General features: G+C 45.6%; 1 long non-coding RNA gene across 2 annotated transcripts in view; it reads left to right on the forward strand.

Moving 5' to 3' along the window:
* LOC138749718 (uncharacterized) overlaps window positions 1–5,940 on the forward strand; it is an 83,697-nt gene extending 77,757 nt beyond the window's left edge. For both annotated transcript variants that reach the window (XR_011348840.1, XR_011348841.1), the window contains exons 2-3: window positions 1,548–1,630; window positions 5,780–5,940. This is a non-coding gene — a long non-coding RNA (uncharacterized lncRNA). The remainder of the gene's footprint in view (window positions 1–1,547; window positions 1,631–5,779) is intronic.
* The last annotated feature ends 17,282 nt before the right edge of the window (window positions 5,941–23,222 follow it).

The following is a 23,222-nucleotide window of genomic DNA, read 5'->3' on the forward strand; positions in this document are numbered from 1 at the left end:
AGTAGTCCATTCTTCTTGGGTTAATTCTAAAGAAGAATCTCCCATTGGTTTAGCCATTTTCTGTTGTCACAAACATTTCTGAAATAGATCCCTTTTTTGGCCCCATTTACAATTTTCAATTTTAGTTAACTTGGGTATCTTCAATTCCCGCCCAAATCCACCTGTGACAGCACTTGCATGTAATGACACCTGTTTACCATGTCCCTCTGTTCAACCTCATTCCTCAGTGCCCGACCGTTCACCGTGTCTATCTTTTCTTGGTTTGCCCTTCAAAATGTGACACCTCACACTTGTCTGCATTAAATTCCATCTGCCCTTTCTCCAGCTGGTCCAGATCCTTCTGCAAGTTTTCCTGGCTGTCCACAACTCCTCCGTTCTTGGTGTCACCTGCAAACTTGCGAATCCAATTCACCACATTATTGTTCCACCACCTATCCCTGAGGCACATCTCTCGTCACAGGCCTCCAGTCTGAGGAGCAATTGGCCACAGCCACTCACTAGCTTCTCCTGCACAGCCATTGTTTCACATCCAAAATACAGAGGACATATGGATGGATGTTAAAATTCTCAAAGGTACATTAGTTAAAATGGTGTCAAATCACAAGGAACAGAAGTTGGCCATTCAGCCCACTGTGTCTGCTATCCCCTGATCTAAACAGTTCTCGCCTCTCATTCCAAGTTCTGGCTTTTTGCCCTGATCCCTTGATACCCTGACTCATTAAACATTTATTAATTCTGCCCCCCCCCCCCACTTAAACTCCCTCAACAATCCAGCAACAAATTCCATGACCTTCTGGTGAAATAAATTTCTCATCTGCTTTAAATAGGTATCTTCTAATTCTAAGACAATGTCTTTTTATCCAAGGGAAACATTATTCACATCTACTGTCCAATCCTTTCAGCATTGGAAAGGTTTCTGAGATCTCCTCTCCTTCTTCTATACTCCAATGAAGAGTGGAGATATATCATCCTGGTAAATCTCTGCTCTCTCTCCAACATCAGCACATCCTTTTTAAGATAAACTTCGCAGTTCTCCAAATGAGGTCTCTCCCATGCCCCATCAACACCTCCCTACCCTTGAAACAAAGGCCAACATAGGATTTGCTTTCTTTTCCTGCCGATCCAACCTGCTGGTTACCCACTCACTATGTTTTCCTGAACGAGAACCCCCCAAGTCCCTTGACACTTGAAATAATTCCATGTAATTTCTGTAACAAATTTGAAATTTTTGGAAAGATTTGGGAATCCTATTTATAAACTGTAGGAATTAAGTTGTAATCGCCCAACCTGAACCTTCTGACTCCTAAAATCAAGAAAATTTGTTAGATTTTATTTGATAGTTTTTTAGTAATTTTTTTATAAATACTTTCCAGATGTTATCTTTCTTTTCTATTGGGTTGTTGGGCAGGGGGAATTTAAAAAAAATACTATGTATTAATTTTTCATTATCTTTGAATGAGAAATTTATGTACGCATTTAATGCATGTGAAATTAAAATTTTCAAAGAGAAGCTTAACATAACGTAATACATTTTGCTTATTTTCAAGAGTTGTGGAGAGTGAGGAGGGTTTTCATGGACTACAAAAGGATTTGGACTGTTTGGAAAGATGGCAGATGGAGTTTAATGTAGGTAAGTGTGAGGTGCTTTATTTTGGGAAGAATAACCAAGACGTATGCAGTGAAGGGGAGGGCATTGAGGAACAGAGGGATCTTGGAGGAATGGTTCAATAGACAATAGGAGCAGGAGTAGGCCCTTCGGCCTGTCGAGCCTTCAGTGACCGCCATTTTACAGATCATGGCTGATCACTACTATCAGTACCCCTTTCCAGCCTTATCCCCATAACCCTTAACTCCTTTGCCCACTAGAGTCTTATCTAACTCTCTTTTGAACATAATCAGCGAATCTGCCTCAACCACCCTCTCTGGCAGAGCATTCCACAGATTCACACTTCTCTGGGTAAAAAAATGTTTTCTCATCTCCGTCCAAAAGGGCCTACCCTGTATTCTTAAACTATGCCCTCTAGTCCTCGTCTCCCCCATCATTGGGAACAAGTAATCCGACTTCACCCTGTCTATCCCCCTGATAATTTTGTAGACCTCAATCATGTCCCCCCTCATCCTTCTAAACTCCATCGGATACAAGTCCAGTTTTTCTAGCCTTTCAGCATATGTCAACCCCGCCATCGCTGGAACTAACCTTGTAAATCTGCGCTGCACACCCACGAAAGCTAGTATGTCCTTCCTCAAAATTGGAGACCAGTACTGGATGCAATACTCCAGGTGGGGTCTCACCAGGGCCCTGTACAACTGCAGAAGGGCGTCTCTGTTCCTATACTCCAATCCCCTCTTTATGAAAGCCAACATGCCATTTGCCCATTTCACAGCTTTCAGAACCTGCATGTTAGCCTTCAGTGGCTGGTGAACAAGTACACCCAGATCCATTTGCCACCTCCCCACTCCCTAGCTTGTCTCCATTTAAATAATACTCAGCTTTCCTATTATTGCCCCCAAAATGGATAACCTCACATTTGCTCACATTGAACGTCATCTTCCATTCAACAGTCCACTCCCCCAACCTGTCCAACTCCCTCTGCATTTTCATGATATCCTCCTCACACCCCACACCGCCACCCAGTTTAGTGTCATCTGCAAATCTGCTCATGTTATTAATAATCCCCTCATCCAAATCATTTACATAAATTACAAACAACTGAGGACCCAATACCGATCCCTGCAGCACTCCACTCGTCACATCCTGCCATCCTGAAAAAGACCCGCTTACTCCAACCCTTTGTTTTCTATTTCTTAACCAATTTCCTATCCATGTCAGCACCTTACCTCCAATACCATGCTCCCTGATCTTGCCCACTAGTCTCCCGTGCGGTGCTTTATCAAAGGCCTTTTAGAAGTCCAAATACACCACATCCACTGGTCTCCCAAGTCCACCCTCTTTGTCACATCCTCGAAAAATTCCAGAAGGTTAGTCAAGCATGACTTACCCTTAAGGAATCCATGCTGACTAGCCCTTATACTATTATTTCTGCCTAAGTGTTCTGCTATTACTCCTTTTATGATAGATTCCAATATCTTCCCCACCACTGACGTCAGGCTGGCCGGTCTATAATTTCCCGTTTTCTCCCTCCCTCCCTTCTTAAAAATCGGCACCACATCAGCCACTCTCCAATACTCAGGGACCTCCCCCGAATCTATGGAACTTTGGAAAATGTCGACCAGTGCCTCCACAATTTCCATAGCAACTTCTTTAAGCACCCTGGGATGCAGCCCATCAGGCCCTGCGGTTTTATCAGACCTCAGTCCAAACAATTTACTAACAACCTCCTGCTTCTAGATCCGGATATCCCCTACTTCCGCAGGAAAGTTCCCCAAGTCTCTTGATACCGCATGACCACTACCCCCTAACTGACCATAACCTATATCCTCCTTGGTGAAGACCGATGCAAAGTATTTGTTAAATTCCTCAGCCATCTCCTTGTTTCCGGTAATAATTCCAGCCTTTTCCATTCTTAATGGACCAATTTTAGATCGAACCAATTTCTTCCTCTTCACATATTTAAAAAAGCTTTTGCTATCCTCCATTATATTATTTGCTAATTTCCTCTCATACTTCATTTTCCCCTCTCTTATGACTTTCTTAGTTACCCTCTGATGCTCTTTGAAGGTTTCCCAATCCTCTAGCTTCCCACTCCACTTCGCTATCTTATACTTACTCCCTTTGGATTTGATATTGCACTTGATTTCATTAGTTAGCCACGGCTGCCATTTGCATATCCAAGAGCCTTTCCTCCACTTTGGAATAAATTTGTCCTGAATACTGTGAAAAATGTCCAAAAATACCTGCCATTTTTCCCCAGTTGTCCTCCCAGCTAGTGTATCTTTCCATTTTGTTTTGGCTAGCTCCTCCCTCATTGCTGCATAATCCCCTTTATTTAACTGCAGTACAGATGCTTCCGACTTCCTTTCTTTTTCCCTTTCTAATTGCAGCTCAAAAGTAACCATACCATGGTCACTATTCCCTAATGGCTCCCCTACATCGAGGTCACTTATTAACTCTGCGTCACTGCACAGCACCAAGTCCAGAATCGACTTCCCCCTGGTAGGTTCCTCTACTAGCTGCCACTAGACATTCAATAAACTCACTCTCTTGTGTTCCTGCCCCCGTCTGATTATCCTAGTCCACCTTCATGTTGAAGTCCCCCATAAACTACCGTATTGCTACCACTTTGACATGCCACTCTTAATTCCTGATTTATACTGCTACCGATATCTGAGCTACTTTTTGGAGGCCTGTAAATGACCCCCATTATGGTCCTCATGCCTTTACAATTTCTTAATTCTATCCAAACAGACTCTACCCACCTGTTTCAATGTCTTTCCTTTCAAACGCCTGAATTTCATTTCTTACCAACAGAGCTACCCCACCCTCTCTTCCCAACTTTCTGTCTTTTCTATAGGACGTGTACCCGGGAACATTGATTTCCCAATCCTGCCCTTCCCGCAGCCATGTCTCCGTAACTCCGACAATGTCATAACCTCCCATTGCCATTTGCGCCTCAAGCTCATCCATTTTATTCCTTACACTCCGTGCATTCATACACAATACCTTGATAACATATCTCCTTTCTCCCTCAACCTTTGTTCTCGATGCACTTGCCCCTACTCTCCTATCACTTTTAGTTCCCTTTTTCCTTATTGTTTCACCGTCTAACAGAACCACCCCTATATTCACTCTCCTATCTGCTTCACTATCAGTCCTGTTCCCTTCCCCCTGCCAAATTAGTTTTAAATTTGAAGGTGGATTCCCATGGAGATAGAAGGCTTTGGGTATGCTGGCCTTTATAAATCATAGCATGGAATGTAGGATCTGGGGAGGTGATGTTCAGAGTGTTGGTGAGGCCAAGTTTGGAGTATTGTATGCCTTTCTGGTCTCCAAATTATAGGAAGGATATCAATAAGGTAGAGAGAGTGCAAAGAAGTTTGACGAAAATGTTGCCTGGATTGCAGTATTTTGAATACGTAGAAAGATTGAGTAGACTGGGACTTCATTCATTGGAGCGTAGAGGGTTGAGCGAGGATTTGATAGAGGTATTTAAAATTATCAAGGGAATAGATAGAGTAGCTGTGAATCGGCTCTTTTCCCTAAGGGGAGCAGAGATTGGAACAAGGGGTCATAAGTTAAGGGGCAAAACTTGAGAAGTAATACAAGAGGATGCTTCTTCACTCAGAGTGGTGGCTGAGTGGAATGATCTACTGGAAGAAGTGGCGCCAGGGTCAATTCTGTCATTTAAGATGAGGTTATATGAGTACATGGATGCGAGGGGGTGGGAGGGTTATGGGCAAGGGAAGTAGGTAGGTGGAACTCGTGGAGTTTCACGTAAATCGGTGCTTTAGGTGCCATGAGCAAGTTGGCTCTTTCTTGCACTCGACTTGATTATGTGAAACCTTTCTGGGATAGAATCAAGGAACTTATTAAAATTTAAACTTTCACTTGATCCCAAGGTATTTTTATTGGGTTATATGAAGAAATTGAATTTAGAATTAAAATTAGGTGAGTCTCAAATTGCTCTTTGAGATTGGCATTAGCTGGGGCTAGAAAATGACGAGTATTCAATGGTGGCATTCAGAAAAGAGGTCTTGTATTCCATTAGAAAAGATGTGTGGGGGCTAGGGCTGGGGATGGGGACCTGCAAGTGGGATGGGTGGTCGGGGCCAATAATAGAAAGGTTCCACTTTTCCACAGGACTCTCTGTTCCTCAAATAGATGCGGCATTGAAGTTCCCCCCACCCCATCCAGCACCAGGATTCCAGGCGTGGGGGTCGATGAGGGATCAGGGATGCTATGAGGACAGTCTGACCCGTTTGGGGACCCCTGACCTCAACCATCAAGTGTTACTAAAAGGAATGGACGAAGGTCTGGCAGAGGATGAGGTTTGTCTTCATTTTGGTGAGGCATTTGATAGGCGCCACAGACTCAGTCATCAGGCTTGGGTTCTATGGATGTGTGGAATCAGAAATGGCTTAACTGCAGAAAGCATTTGGATATGGGCATGGATGGGCGGGTATGAAGGGATATGAAATGGGTGCTGGTCAGTGGGATGAGAAAATCAGTTCACCACAGACTGGAAGGTTTCTGTGCTGGAATGAGACGTCATTAACAACGACACCGACAGCCCAATCCTCTTTCTGCCAGTTCCGCTGCAGACATTGGAAGACGGTCCTGTTTAAAATAATCCGAATACCCCTGGGCATGGACCCACCGAAACCACAGTTTAGTTCCTCCACCTCAGATGGTGAAATCTACAGATTTTTCTTTAAAATATTGTTTCCATTGTAAAACAATTTGAAAAGTGCATTAGCATGTATTGTAATGTTCAATTCAAAAGGAAAAAAATAATGAAAAATTCTTAATTCAAAGCCCTAGCACTAAGCAAGGTTCAAAGCAAACACACAGGAATAAAGTGTCAACATCCTGGAGATGGATTTATCAGTGGCTAAGGACCAGATTTGTTCTCGTCTCTAGCCGTGAACACACGAGGATGAGAGCAGTGTTTGAGGTGCTCCAGGCTCCGTGTTACAACGTGTACACAGCCAGAAAGAATTCCGATCCATATCTCCACGTTTTTATTCCTGGGGCTGATGGCAAGGTTCAGACTGAAAAAGCAGAGGATGAGAATCCAGGCAAAAGGACAGAAGCCCAGACCAAAGTAACAATTGGAGCACAAGGAGCCTCAAGACTCACACACCCAGGTTCCGGAACAGCTGCTCCCCCTCCACCTTCAGACTCCTCAACAACAAACTCAATCAGGAACTTATTTCAGGACTCTTGCAGCACTTTATTGATTTTCTTTGTTTTCAATTCTTTTATCTTTCCAGGTTTCCACTGAACCGTTTATTTTTGCACGACCCATTCGTGGGAATTCGGCCGTGTCCACAGGAAAAAAGGAATCTCAGGGTTGGATGTGATGTCGTGTATGTTCTCTGCCAATCAATGGGAAATCTCCAAATCTTCAATCTTGGTGCAAGAGCCCACGAGGTGCAAAGCAACCATCTCCTGTCCAAGCTGCAGATTGCAAGGGCTGTAAAGTGCTGCCACCGCCTGTTCACACCGAGTACTGCATGCATGAAGCGAGGGAGAGAGAGAGATCTAGGTATAATACCACCACCTGGTGTCTGGACTCGCGAACTACAGGATACATGATTTTTATTTTTCATGGGAATGTTGGAGAATGAGAGGAGACTTGATTAAGGTTAACAAAATAGAGCAAGATGGATAATATGGAGCTCCAATGAACAGGGAGGTCTCACCTGTGAAGGAGCAAGTGTGAGATCTCCCAGTTCATTCTTGCTCGGGCAGTGGTGGCCAATTGCAACACAGCTCCAATGAGGGGAAGAGAATATGCTGTTTCAGGTCATGGGTTTGAAACGGTTTCTCCACTTGTGCCATTCAGACTCAAGAGAGCAAATGCTTGCAGACAGGAAGGAAACCTAGTTTTATTGTGGAGAATTGCTTGTTTTTCGGGGTGAAGGTTGTTTGTGGTCTGAGATTCCTAAATACTTTACAATGGAAGCAGCAATTTTCCTTGTGCCTCATTGCTACATAGCGGGTAAAATGTCTCAAATCTATCGCTCAGCCAGTACTTTTGGTCATTGATTTGGAGAGAGAGTGATGGCTTGGCAATATTTACAGCATGGTGAGTCCAAAGCTCTCAAAGTGACAGTGTGGAAGGAGTTTGTCTATTTTTGTGTTTTCTGCCACCCTTGAGAACTTAAAAAGTGTCTGTGAATTGTGGTATTGGTGAGACACAAGCTTGTTTTGCCCTCTTTTTGTTCTGTATGTCTATAAAGTTTCAGTTTAGGGATAAAATGTCCAGACACTGTTCTGTTCAAAAGTCTAGTAACTAAATCAGATTTTCCCGAGTTCTTGTCATGGATATGCATCAAGAAGCCTGTTTAGCAGCAGTCGTGTTGCATTAGAGGTGCACATACAATTTTCAAAAATAATGAGTTTGAAACCAGAAAAAGATCAGGTCGTGCCCAAAGGTTCATCTGTGCTGTTGAATTGAATTGATGCCCCCAGGACCAGAATGTGCACTTCCACCCCATGGTCTTGAGCTTCCCAAATCGCCAATGAACTTACGGCCCCCTTGAGCTGTGGAGTGTGGGAGGAAATCCACACAGACACCGAGAGAATGTAGAAACTTCTTGCAGTCAGTGCTGACTTGATCCTGGGGTGACTCGTGCTGGAGAGGTGGGACTACTGTCCTGCCTTCACCTTGTGATGGCTGATTTTTGTCTGTTGGTGGATGGAGATCTGACATGATATTCCCTTGGCCTTGAGGGAAAGAAGAGTAGAAATTGCAAGGGCTCTGACAGAAATATTTAAAACCTGTTTATCCACGGGTGAGGTGCCAGAGGAATGGATGTAATCTAATGTTCCTTTGTTTAAAAAGGGCTTCAAAAGCCAACCAGGTGAGCCTGACAGTGATAGGTTAATTATTGGAGGGTAATCAGAGAGTACCTCGAAAAGAATCTGTTCAAATAGCTGGCCTTTATCAACCAAAGCATAGAATACAGGAGTCGGGCAGTGAGGTTGAGACTAGACAAGGTATTGGTGAGGCCCTGTTGAGATACTGTGTGCACTTCTGGTCACCAAATGAGAGGAAAGCTATCAACAAAGTAGAGAGGGTGCAGAGAAGATTTACGTCAATGTTACCTGGATATCAGCAACTAGATTACAAAGAAAGATTGAGCAAATGAAGTCTTTATTCTTTGGATTGTAGATGGTTGAGAGGGGATTTGATCGAGGTCTTTAAAATTACTAGGAGGATATAACGTGTTGATGTGGATAGACTTTTTTCATTGCGGGGAGCAGAGATTGAAACAGGAGGTATTGAGTTAAGAGGCAAAAGTTTGGAAGTAACATGAGGGGGAACTTTACTCAGAGTGGTGGCTGAGTGGAGTGAGCCTCCGGGAGAAATAGTGGCGGCAGGGTCCATTTTGTCATTTCAGGGAAAATTGGAGGGAAGGGGAATGCAGAGAGGTGGTACGAGAGGAGAGTATTTAGTTCAGTGCAGACAAGAAGGGCCAAATTACCTGTTTCTGTGCTGTAATTGTTATAGGGTTAAAATGTGTGGCAGTAACTTGGAAGTCCGATGCGTATTTGGGAATGGTCGATGGCCACACTGAAATAGGCCGTTGATTCCCACGAAATAATTACATCGAATTCACGGAACAAATTTGAATTTCTCTTTTGAAGATTTGGGATGTGTATTTACCAGTTGTAGGAATTAAGTTTTAATCACCCAACACGAACTTTCTGACTCCTAAAACCAAGAAAAGCAAGATTTTATTTGAGAGTTTTGGTCAATTTTTATAAATACTATCTAGATGTTTTCTCTCTTTATTGTTTTCTATTGGGCAGCTGTGGGAGGGGTTACTTTTGAAATCACTATGCATTAATTTTATCTTATTTTCAAATAAGAAATTTAAGTTTTTTAATGCATATGTTAAATTAAATGTAAAAATGTTACAAATAAGATAAATGAAGAATTGTTTCAGGAACTGGCGATCTTCCACGAGTGCCGTGAACCCCAGGCAGCAGGAATGTGTGAACGAAACACAAAACTGGCCAGAACAACTGAGGAAACACGGCTAAAAGTGCCCAAAAAGGTGCTGATGCCATCTTGATTTTAATGCAGGTGACACCGAGGAATGCGTTGGGGCAGAGATGGTCTATGGACAGCCAATACAGATGCCTTGGGGAACAAAGCCCACACCACCAGTAGGAATGGATAATGGAGGGTAATGAATAAGCAAATATTAGAGACACCGAGAGAGAGCGACACACACATACCCAGACAGACACACACACACACAGAAACAGAGAGACAGACACAGACACACAGAGAAACACACACAGACAGAGACAGAGAGAGAGACTGACAGCGAGAGAGAGACAGACAGAGACACACACAGACAGACAGACACAGACAGATTGAGAGATACACACAGACGGAGAGGGAGACATGCACACAGAAAGAGACAGAGAGACACACACACGACACAAAGAGACAGATACACACACACATCCAGAGACAGAGACAGAGACAAACACACGACACAGAGAGACAGACACACAACACAGAGAGACAGACACACACAGACAGATACACACACACAGACATAGACAGAGAGACACACAGAGGCACACAGATATAGAAACACACACAGCGACACTGACAGTGACACACAGAAACAGAGAGAGACACACACACAGACAGAGAGAGACACACACAGAGAGAGACATAGACGGAGAGAGACACACAGAGACTCACACAGATACAGAGACACAGACAGAGAGACACACACATACAGACAGAGAGACACAAATTGTGACACAGACAGAGAGAGTGACACGCACACAGAAAGAGACAGAGAGACACACAGAGAGACACACACACGACACAAAGAGACAGACACACACACAGACAGACACACACACAGAGCCAGAGACAGAGACAAACACACGACACATACAGACAGACACAAGACACAGAGAGAGACACACACACAGACAGTTACACACACACAGACATAGACAGAGAGAGACACACAGAGACAGAGACACACACAGAGACACAGAGAGAGACCCACACACAGACAGAGAGAGAGAGAGAGACACACACATAGAGACACAGAGAGAGAGAGAGACAGAGAGTGAGAGAGACACAGAGAGAGAGAGAGACACAGACAGAGAGACACAGACAGAGAGACACAGACAGAGAGACACAGACAGAGAGACACAGACAGAGAGACACAGACAGAGAGACACAGACAGAGAGACACAGACAGAGAGACACAGACAGAGAGAGACACACACACACACAGAGACAGACACAGAGACTCAGGTACAGAGACACAGACAGAGAGACACAAATTGTGACACAGAGGGAGAGAGAGACACACACACAGCGACACACAAACAGACACAGACAGAGACACACAAACAGACACAGAGACACATACAGAGGGAGAGACACACACAGACACAGAGACACACACAGACACAGAGAGAGAGAGACACAGAGAGAGAGAGACCCACACAGAGACACACACAGACACAGAGACACACACAGACACAGAGAGAGACACAGAGAGAGACCCACACAGAGACACACACAGACACAGAGAGACACACACAAACATAGACATTTGATAGGCTCCACAGACTCAGTCATAAGGCTTGGGATCTATGGATGTGTGGATTCAGAAATGGCTTAACTGCAGAAAGCATTTGATATGGGCATGGATGGGAGGGGTATGAAGGGATATGAAATGGGTGCTGGTCAGTGGGATGAGAAAATCAGTTCACCACAGACTGGAAGGTTTCTGTACTGGAATGAGACATCATTAACAATGACACCGACAGCCCAATCCTCTTTCTGCCAGTTCCGCTGCAGACATTGGAAGACGGTCCAGTTTAAAATAATCCGAATACCCCTGGGCATGGACCCACCGAAACCACAGTTTAGTTCCTCCACCTCAGATGGTGAAATCTACAGATTTTTCTTTAAAATATTGTTTACATTGTAAAACAATTTGAAAAGTGCATTAACATATATCGTAATGTTCAATTCAAAAGGAAAAAAATAATGAAAAAATCTCAGAGATTGAAACAGGAGGTAAAAGTTTGGAAGTAACATGAGGGGGAACTTCTTTACTCAGAGTGGTGGCTGAGTGGAGTGAGCTTCCGGGAGAAATAGTGGCGGCAGGGTCCATTTTGTCATTTCAGGAAAAATTGGAGGGGAGGGGAATGCAGAGAGGTGGTACGAGAGGAGAGTATTTAGTTCAGTGCAGTCAAGAAGGGCCAAATGACCTGTTTCTGTGCTGTAATTGTTATAGGGTTAAATTGTGTGGCAGTAACTTGGAAGTCCGATGCGTATTTGGGAATGGGTCGATGGCCACACTGAAATAGGCCATTGATTCCCACGAAATAATTACATCGAATTCACGGAACAAATTTGAATTTCTCTTTTGAAGATTTGGGATGTGTATTTACCAATTGTAGGAATTAAGTTGTAATCACCCAACACGAACTTTCTGACTCCTAAAACCAAGAAAAGCAAGATTTTATTTGACAGTTTTGGTCAATTTTTATAAATACTATCTAGATGTTTTCTCTCTTTATTGTTTTCTATTGGGCAGCTGTGGGAGGGGTTACTTTTGAAATCACTATGCATTAATTTTATCTTATTTTCAAATAAGAAATTTAAGTTTTTTAATGCATATGTTAAATTAAATGTAAAAATGTTACAAATAAGATAAATGAAGAATTGTTTCAGGAACTGGCGATCTTCCACGAGTGTCGTGAACCCCAGGCAGCAGGAATGTGTGAACGAAACACAAAACTGGCCAGAACAACTGAGGAAACACGGCCAAAAGTGCCCAAAAAGGTGCTGATGCCATCTTGATTTTAATGCAGGTGACACCGAGGAATGCGTTGGGGCAGAGATTGTCTATGGACAGCCAATACAGACGCCTTGGGGAACAAAGCCCGCACCACCAGTAGGGATGGATAATGGTGGGTAATGAATAAGCAAATATTAGAGACACCGAGAGAGAGCGACACACACATACCCAGACAGACACACACACACACAGAAACAGAGAGACAGATACACACACAGACAGACACACAGAGGGAGACACACACAGAAACATACACAGACAGAGCGAGAGAGACACTGACAGCGAGAGAGAGACAGACAAGAGACACAGACAGACAGATAGACACACACAGACGGAGAAAGAGACACGCACACAGAAAGAGAGAGACAGACACACGACACAGAGAGACAGACACACGACACAGAGAGACAGACACACGACACAGAGAGACACACACAGAGACAGAGACACAGATATAGAAACACACACAGAGATACAGAGAGAGAAACACAGAGAGAGAGAGAGAACAGAGAGAGAGAGAGACACACAGAGAGAGGGACACAGAGAGATAAAGACACAGACAGAGAGAGACACACACACACACAGAGACTCAGATACAGAGACTCAGATACAGAGACATAGAGAGACACACACACATACAGACAGAGAGACACAAATTGTGACACAGAGGGAGAGAGAGAGAAACACACAGAGCGACAAACAGACAGACAGAGACACACACACAGAGGGAGATACACAGAGAGAGAGACACACACAGACAGAGAGAGACACAGACAGAGTCAGACACAGAGACACACTCAGACACAGAGAGACACACAGTCACAGAGACACACTCAGACCGAGAGACAGACAGAGAGAGAGACACACACAGACACAGAGAGAAACACACAGACGTAGTTACACACGCACACAAACAGACAGAGAGAGACCCCTTGGTTGTGCCCTTCACCTTCGCACTTAACTCCCTCATCTCTCCTGGCAGGATCTCATCACCTTTCCTACCCGTGGACCATGACATCTGTCTGCTCATCCTCCTTCCTGAGAATGGTGTGAACTCTACCCTAGAAATCCCACAGCAAAGAAAAGAGACCCTTCGGCCCTTCTCGTCCATGGTAAAATATCATTCTGCCAGTCTCATCGACCTGCAGCCAGTCCCTAACCCTCCTGACTTCCCACATCCATGGATCTCTGCAATTGATTCTTAAAACGTAAGAGTTTGAATGTTAAATGGCAGACCATTGAGGAGTGTTGTCAAACAAAGGGATTGAGGAACTGTGATACAGAACTGCCCGAAAGTGGAGTCCCATCAAGAGAGGGTGGGGGGGTGAAGAATGCTTCTGGTATTTTGGCCTTCAGAAATGAGAGGATTGAGTGCAGGAGGTGGGAGGCTACGAGGAAGTTGGACAAGGCCTGGGTGAGGCCAACTTGGGAACATTGTGTGCCGTTTGGGTGGCCGGAGGAGAGGAAGGATAGGAATGAGAGTGCATCGAGGAGAGGGACAAGAAGGTGGTCTGGCTTTCGGGGTTTGAGTTCCAGGGGAAGGTTGGACAGGCTGGGACTTTATTCCCTGGACCGTAGAAGATTGAGGAAGATTTGAAAATTGTGAGTGGGGACGGATCGTGTCCATGGGGACAGGCTGTTTCCAAGGAGAGTGGGGGAGATTCAAAGAGGAGGACATGGATTGAGATTGAAGGGGGATTTTTTTTTCCCTCAGAGCGGGGTGGGAGCGTGGAATGAGCTTTGGGCCAAGGTGGTGGAGGTGGGATGGACTGGAATCTTGTGGGGGAATGTGGTGCAGGTCCTGGTGTGGAAATGTGCAGCCTGAAGGGGAGATGGACTGGAGGCCCGAGGCAACTCTTGGACCCTTCCCCAGTGGGACGAGGTTCTCAGGACAGAGGGGGCTCCAAAGGGCTCCATCCAGGGGTTCGGGGTGGCGGAGAAGAGATCCCGTGCAGGGGTGGCCAAAGCTCTCGCGAGAGCGACCCCTGGTGGCCGCCATGTTGTTGATCTTTCCCACCTTTGGAGGAGTAGTTCGCGAGCGGGAGGGAGAGAGAGGTTCGTGTCGGTTCTTCACGGGCGGGAATCGAGGCATTTTGGCAGCGAGACCAGAGAGGACAGAGTTTCCACGGGTCGCCCTTTGGGTCTGGGGCGGCCGGAGCTCGGAGGGGAACGTGCAGAGGGATGGTTGTGAGGTGGGTCCGGGGAACCGTGAGGGAGTTTGGGTCGGGGTGACATTAGGGTGTGGTAGTCGGGGACCCGCGAGGCTGAAGGGGGGTTGGGGTCCGTGAGGCTGTTGGGGGGAGGGGGAAACGTGAGGCTGAGGGGGGTCGGGGACCCGCGAGGCTAAGTGGGGTCGGGGACCCGCGAGTCTGAGGTCGGTCGGGGGCCACGAGGCTGAAGGGGGTTGGGCCCCGCGAGGCTGTGGGGTGTTGTGCCCCGCGAGGTTGTGGGGGGTTGGGCCCCGCGAGGCTGTGGGGTGTTGGGTCTCGCGAGGCTGAGGGGGGTTGGGCCCGGCGAGGCTGAGGGGGGTCTGGGCCCGCGAGGCTGAGGGGGTCGGGCCCCACGTGGCTCACGAGCGTCGGGGACCCATGAGGCTGATGGGGGTCGGGGCCCCGCGAGGCTGAGGTTGGTTGGGACCCAGAAAGGTGAGGGGGCATCAGGGACCGGTGAGGCTGAGGATGAGGGGCAACCAGAAGGTTGAGGAGAACCAGAAGGGTGAGGGGGAACCAGAAGGGTGAGGGGGAACAAGATGGGTGAGGGGGGAACCAGATGGGTGAGGGGTGTTGGGGACCTGCGTGGCTGAGAGGGGTGTCGGTGATCCTCTAGGCTGAGGGGTTGTCGGGAACCCAGAAGGGTGAGGCGGGATCGGAGACACATGAGGCTGAGGGGGGAGGAGGGAGGGGGGCCCAGAAGGGTGAGGGGGACCTGAGAGCCTGAGGTAGAACCGTGAAGCTCAGGAGGTTGAGGACCCAGAACGGTGACGGGGTTTGGGAACTGCGAGGGTGAGGAGGACCAGTGAGTTGTGAGGGGGTCGGGGACCCTTGGATGGGAATGAGCGGGAAGTTTGTGATCGATGTGAGGGGGCTGGGGATGGGAACCTGCAAGTGGGACGGGTGGTCAGGGCCAATAATAGAAAGGTTCCACTTTTCAACAGGACTCTCTGTTCCTCAAGTAGATGCGGCAGTGATGTTCCCCCCACCCCATCCAGCGCCAGGATTCCTGGCGTGGAGGTCAATGAGGGATCAGGGATGCTATGAGGACAGTCTGACCCGTTTGGGGACCCCTGACCTCAACCATCAAGTGTTACTAAAAGGAATGGATGAAGGTCTGGCAGAGGATGAGGTTTGTCTTCATTTTGGTGAGGCATTTGATAGGCTCCACAGACTCAGTCATAAGGCTTGGGATCTATGGATGTGTGGATTCAGAAATGGCTTAACTGCAGAAAGCATTTGGATATGGGCATGGATGGGAGGGGTATGAAGGGATATGAAATGGGTGCTGGTCAGTGGGATGAGAAAATCAGTTCACCACAGACTGGAAGGTTTCTGTGCTGGAATGAGACGTCATTAACAATGACACCGACAGCCTAATCCTCTTTCTGCCAGTTCCGCTGCAGACATTGGAAGACGGTCCTGTTTAAAATAATCCGAATACCCCTGGGCATGGACCCACCGAAACCACAGTTTAGTTCCTCCACCTCAGATGGTGAAATCTACAGATTTTTCTTTAAAATATTGTTTCCATTGTAAAACAATTTGAAAAGTGCATTAGCATATATTGTAATATTCAATTCAAAAGGAAAAAAATAATGAAAAATTCTTAATTCAAAGCCCTAGCACGAAGCAATGTTCAAAGCAAACACACAGGAATAAAGTGCCAACATCCTGGAGATGGATTTATCAGTGGCGAAGGACCAGATTTGTTATCGTCTCTAGCCGAGGATGAGAGCAGTGTTTGAGGTGCTCCAGGCTCCGTGTTACAACGTGTACCCAGCCAGAAAGAATTCCGATCCATATCTCCACGTTTTTATTCCTGGGGCTGATGGCAAGGTTCAGACTGAAAAAGCAGAGGATGAGAATCCAGGCAAAAGGACAGAAGCCCAGACCAAAGCAACAATTGGAGCACAAGGAGCCTCAAGACTCACACCCCCAGGTTCAGGAAAGCTGCTCCCCCTCCACCTTCAGACTCCTCAACAACAAACTCAATCAGGAACTCATTTCAGGACTCTTGCAGCACTTTATTGATTTTCTTTGTTTTCAATTCTTTTATCTTTCCAGGTTTCCACTGAACTGTTTATTTTTGCACGACCCATGCGTGGGAATTCGGCCGCGTCCACAGGAAAAAGGGAATCTCAGGGTTGGATGTGATGTCGTGTATGTTCTCTGCCAATCAATGGGAAATCTCCAAATCTTCAATCTTGGTGCAAGAGCCCACGAGGTGCAAAGCAACCATCTCCTGTCCAAGCTGCAGATTGCAAGGGCTGTAAAGTGCTGCCACCGCCTGTTCACACCGAGTACTGCATGCATGAAGAGAGAGGGAGAGAGAGAGATCTAGGTATAATACCACCACCTGGTGTCTGGACTCGCGAACTACAGGATACATGATTTTTATTTTTCATGGGAATGTTGGAGAATGAGAGGAGACTTGATTAAGGTTAACAAAATAGAGCAAGATGGATAATATGGAGCTCCAATGAACAGGGAGGTCTCACCTGTGAAGGAGCAAGTGTGAGATCTCCCAGTTCATTCTTGCTTGGGCAGTGGTGGCCAATTGCAACACAGCTCCAATGAGGGGAAGAGAATATGCTGTATCAGGTCATGGGTTTGAAACGGTTTCTCCACTTGTGCCATTCAGACTCAAGAGAGCAAATGCTTGCAGACAGGAAGGAAACCTAGTTTTATTGTGGAGAATTGCTTGTTTTTCGGGGTGAAGGTTGTTTGTGGTCTGAGATTCCTAAATACTTTACAATGGAAGCAGCAATTTTCCTTGTGCCTGATTGCTACATAGCGGGTAAAATGTCTCAAATCTATCGCTCAGCCAGGACTTTGGGTCATTGATTTGGAGAGAGAGTGATGGCTTGGCAATATTTCTAGCATGGTGAGTCCAAAGCTCTCAAAGTGACAGTGTGGAAGGAGTTTGTCTATTTTTGTGTTTTCTGCCACTCTTGAGAACTTAAAAAGTGTCTGTGAATTGTGGTATTGGTGAGACACAAGCTTCTTTTGCCCTCTTTTTGTTCTGTATGTCTATAAAGTTTCAGTTTAGGGATAAAATGTCCAGACACTGTTCTGTTCAAAAGTCTAGTAACCAAATCAGATTCTCCCGAGTTCTTGTCATGGATATGTATCATGAAGCCTGTTTAGCAGCAGTCGTGTTGCATTAGAGGTGCACATACAATTTTCAAAAATAATGAGTTTGAAACCAGAAAAAGATCAGGTCGTGCCCAAAGGTTCATCTGTGCTGTTGAATTGAATTGATGCCCCCAGGACCAGAATGTGCACTTCCACCCCATGGTCTTGAGCTTCCCAAATCGCCAATGAACTTACGGCCCCCTTGAGCTGTGGAGTGTGGGAGGAAATCCACACAGACACCAAGAGGATGTAGAAACTTCTTGCAGTCAGTGCTGACTTGATCCTGGGGTGACTCGTGCTGGAGAGGTGGGACTACTGTCCTGCCTTCACCTTGTGATGGCTGATTTTTGTCTGTTGGTGGATGGAGGTCTGACATGATATTCCCTTGGCCTTGAGGGAAAGAAGAGTAGAAATTGCAAGGGCTCTGACAGAAATATTTAAAACCTGTTTATCCACGGGTGAGGTGCCAGAGGAATGGATGTAATCTAATGTTCCTTTGTTTAAAAAGGGCTTCAAAAGCCAACCAGGTGAGCCTGACAGTGATAGGTTAATTATTGGAGGGTAATCAGAGAGTACCTCGAAAAGAATCTGTTCAAATAGCTGGCCTTTATCAACCAAAGCATAGAATACAGGAGTCGGGCAGTGAGGTTGAGACTAGACAAGGTATTGGTGAGGCCCTGTTGAGATACTGTGTGCACTTCTGGTCACCAAATGAGAGGAAAGCTATCAACAAAGTAGAGAGGGTGCAGAGAAGATTTACGTCAATGTTACCTGGATATCAGCAACTAGATTACAAAGAAAGATTGAGCAAATGAAGTCTTTATTCTTTGGATTGTAGATGGTTGAGAGGGGATTTGATCGAACTTTAAAATTACTAGGAGGATATAACGTGTTGATGTGGATAGACTTTTTTCATTGCGGGGAGCAGAGATTGAAACAGGAGGTATTGAGTTAAGAGGCAAAAGTTTGGAAGTAACATGAGGGGGAACTTTACTCAGAGTGGTGGCTGAGTGGAGTGAGCTTCCGGGAGAAATAGTGGCGGCAGGGTCCATTTTGTCATTTCAGGGAAAATTGGAGGGAAGGGGAATGCAGAGAGGTGGTACGAGAGGAGAGTATTTAGTTCAGTGCAGACAAGAAGGGCCAAATTACCTGTTTCTGTGCTGTAATTGTTATAGGGTTAAAATGTGTGGCAGTAACTTGGAAGTCCGATGCGTATTTGGGAATGGGTCGATGGCCACACTGAAATAGGCCGTTGATTCCCACGAAATAATTACATCGAATTCACGGAACAAATTTGAATTTCTCTTTTGAAGATTTGGGATGTGTATTTACCAATTGTAGGAATTAAGTTGTAATCACCCAACACGAACTTTCTGACTCCTAAAACCAAGAAAAGCAAGATTTTATTTGAGAGTTTTGGTCAATTTTTATAAATACTATCTAGATGTTTTCTCTCTTTATTGTTTTCTATTGGGCAGCTGTGGGAGGGGTTACTTTTGAAATCACTATGCATTAATTTTATCTTATTTTCAAATAAGAAATTTAAGTTTTTTAATGCATATGTTAAATTAAATGTAAAAATGTTACAAATAAGATAAATGAAGAATTGTTTCAGGAACTGGCGATCTTCCACGAGTGCCGTGAACCCCAGGCAGCAGGAATGTGTGAACGAAACACAAAACTGGCCAGAACAACTGAGGAAACACGGCTAAAAGTGCCCAAAAAGGTGCTGATGCCATCTTGATTTTAATGCAGGTGACACCGAGGAATGCGTTGGGGCAGAGATGGTCTATGGACAGCCAATACAGATGCCTTGGGGAACAAAGCCCACACCACCAGTAGGAATGGATAATGGTGGGTAATGAATAAGCAAATATTAGAGACACCGAGAGAGAGCGACACACACATACCCAGACACACACACACACACACACAGAAACAGAGAGACAGACACAGACACACAGAGAAACACACACAGACAGAGACAGAGAGAGAGACTGACAGCGAGAGAGAGACAGACAGAGACACACACAGACAGACAGACACAGACAGATTGAGAGATACACACAGACGGAGAGGGAGACATGCACACAGAAAGAGACAGAGAGACACACACACGACACAAAGAGACAGACACACACATTCAGCCAGAGGCAGACAGAGACAAACACACGACACAGAGAGACAGACACACGACACAGAGAGACAGACACACACAGACAGATACACACACACAGACATAGACAGAGAGACACACAGAGGCACACAGATATAGAAACACACACAGCGACACTGACAGTGACACACAGAAACAGAGAGAGACACACACACAGACAGAGAGAGACAAACACAGAGAGAGACACAGACAGAGAGAGAGACACAGAGACTCACACAGATACAGAGACACAGACAGAGAGACACACACATACAGACGGAGAGACACAAATTGTGACACAGGGAGAGAGAGACACACACACAGACACAGACAGAGATACACAAACAGACACAGAGACACATACAGAGGGAGAGACACACACAGACACAGAGATACACACAGACACAGAGAGACACAGAGAGAGACCCACACAGAGACACACACAGACACACACAGACACAGAGACACACACAGACACAGAGAGACACACACAAACATAGACATTTGATAGGCTCCACAGACTCAGTCATCAGGCTTGGGATCTATGGATGTGTGGATTCAGAAATGGCTTAACTGCAGAAAGCATTTGATATGGGCATGGATGGGAGGGGTATGAAGGGATATGAAATGGGTGCTGGTCAGTGGGATGAGAAAATCAGTTCACCACAGACTGGAAGGTTTCTGTACTGGAATGAGACGTCATTATCAATGACACCGACAGCCCAATCCTCTTTCTGCCAGTTCCGCTGCAGACATTGGAAGACGGTCCAGTTTAAAATAATCCGAATCCCCCTTGGCGTGGACCCACCGAAACCACAGTTTAGTTCCTCCACCTCAGATGGTGAAATCTACAGATTTTTCTTTAAAATATTGTTTACATTATAAAACAATTTGAAAAGTGCATTAACATATATCGTAATGTTCAATTCAAAAGGAAAAAAATAATGAAAAAATCTCAGAGATTGAAACAGGAGGTAAAAGTTTGGAAGTAATATGAGGGGGAACTTCTTTACTCAGAGTGGTGGCTGAGTGGAGTGAGCTTCCGGGAGAAATAGTGGCGGCAGGGTCCATTTTGTCATTTCAGGAAAAATTGGAGGGGAGGGGAATGCAGAGAGGTGGTACGAGAGGAGAGTATTTAGTTCAGTGCAGTCAAGAAGGGCCAAGTGACCTGTTTCTGTGCTGTAATTGTTATAGGGTTAAATTGTGTGGCAGTAACTTGGAAGTCCGATGCGTATTTGGGAATGGGTCGATGGCCACACTGAAATAGGCCATTGATTCCCACGAAATAATTACATCGAATTCACGGAACAAATTTGAATTTCTCTTTTGAAGATTTGGGATGTGTATTTACCAATTGTAGGAATTAAGTTGTCATCACCCAACACGAACTTTCTGACCCCTAAAACCAAGAAAAGCAAGATTTTATTTGAGAGTTTTGGTCAATTTTTATAAATACTATCTAGATGTTTTCTCTCTTTATTGTTTTCTATTGGGCAGCTGTGGGAGGGGTTACTTTTGAAATCACTATGCATTAATTTTATCTTATTTTCAAATAAGAAATTTAAGTTTTTTAATGCATATGTTAAATTAAATGTAAAAATGTTACAAATAAGATAAATGAAGAATTGTTTCAGGAACTGGCGATCTTCCACGAGTGTCGTGAACCCCAGGCAGCAGGAATGTGTGAACGAAACACAAAACTGGCCAGAACAACTGAGGAAACACGGCCAAAAGTGCCCAAAAAGGTGCTGATGCCATCTTGATTTTAATGCAGGTGACACTGAGGAATGCGTTGGGGCAGAGATTGTCTATGGACAGCCAATACAGACGCCTTGGGGAACAAAGCCCGCACCACCAGTAGGGATGGATAATGGTGGGTAATGAATAAGCAAATATTAGAGACACCGAGAGAGAGCGACACACACATACCCAGACAGACACACACACACACAGAAACAGAGAGACAGATACACACACAGACAGACACACAGAGGGAGACACACACAGAAACATACACAGACAGAGAGAGAGAGACACTGACAGCGAGAGAGAGACAGACAAGAGACACAGATAGACACACACAGACGGAGAAAGAGACACGCACACAGAAAGAGAGAGACACACACACGACACAGAGAGACAGACACACGACACAGAGACACACACAGAGACAGAGACACAGATATAGAAACACACACAGAGATACAGAGAGAGAAACACAGAGAGAGAGAGACACACACAGAGACACAGAGAAAGAGACACAGAGAGAGGGACACAGAGAGAGAGAAAGACACAGACAGAGAGAGACACACACACACACTGAGACTCAGATACAGAGACTCAGATACAGAGACATAGAGAGACACACACACATACAGACAGAGAGACACAAATTGTGACACAGAGGGAGAGAGAGAGACACACACAGAGCGACAAACAGACAGACAGAGACACACACACAGAGGGAGATACACAGAGAGAGAGAGACACAGACAGAGTCAGACACAGAGACACACACAGACACAGAGACACACTCAGACACAGAGAGACACACAGTCACAGAGACACACTCAGACCGAGAGACAGACAGAGAGAGAGACACACACAGACATAGAGAGAAACACACAGACGTAGTTACACACGCACACAAACAGACAGAGAGAGACCCCTTGGTTGTGCCCTTCACCTTCGCACTTAACTCCCTCATCTCTCCTGGCAGGATCTCATCACCTTTCCTACCCGTGGACCATGACATCTGTCTGCTCATCCTCCTTCCTGAGAATGGTGTGAACTCTACCCTAGAAACCCCACAGCAAAGAAAAGAGACCCTTCGGCCCTTCTCGTCCATGGTGAAATATCATTCTGCCAGTCTCATCGACCTGCAGCCAGTCCCTAACCCTCCTGACTTCCCACATCCATGGATCTCTGCAATTGATTCTTAAAACGTAAGAGTTTGAATGTTAAATGGCAGACCATTGAGGAGTGTTGTCAAACAAAGGGATTGAGGAACTGTGGTACAGAACTGCCCGAAAGTGGAGTCCCATGTAGAGATGGTGGGGGGGTGTGGGGGGGGTGAAGAATGCTTCTGGTATTTTGGCCTTCAGAAATGAGAGGATTGAGTGCAGGAGGTGGGAGGCTACGAGGAAGTTGGACAAGGCCTGGGTGAGGCCAACTTGGGAACATTGTGTGCCGTTTGGGTGGCCGGAGGAGAGGAAGGATAGGAATGAGACAGC

Source organism: Narcine bancroftii, chromosome 14 (genome assembly GCF_036971445.1).
Source record: "Narcine bancroftii isolate sNarBan1 chromosome 14, sNarBan1.hap1, whole genome shotgun sequence".
Classification (NCBI taxonomy): domain Eukaryota; kingdom Metazoa; phylum Chordata; class Chondrichthyes; order Torpediniformes; family Narcinidae; genus Narcine; species Narcine bancroftii.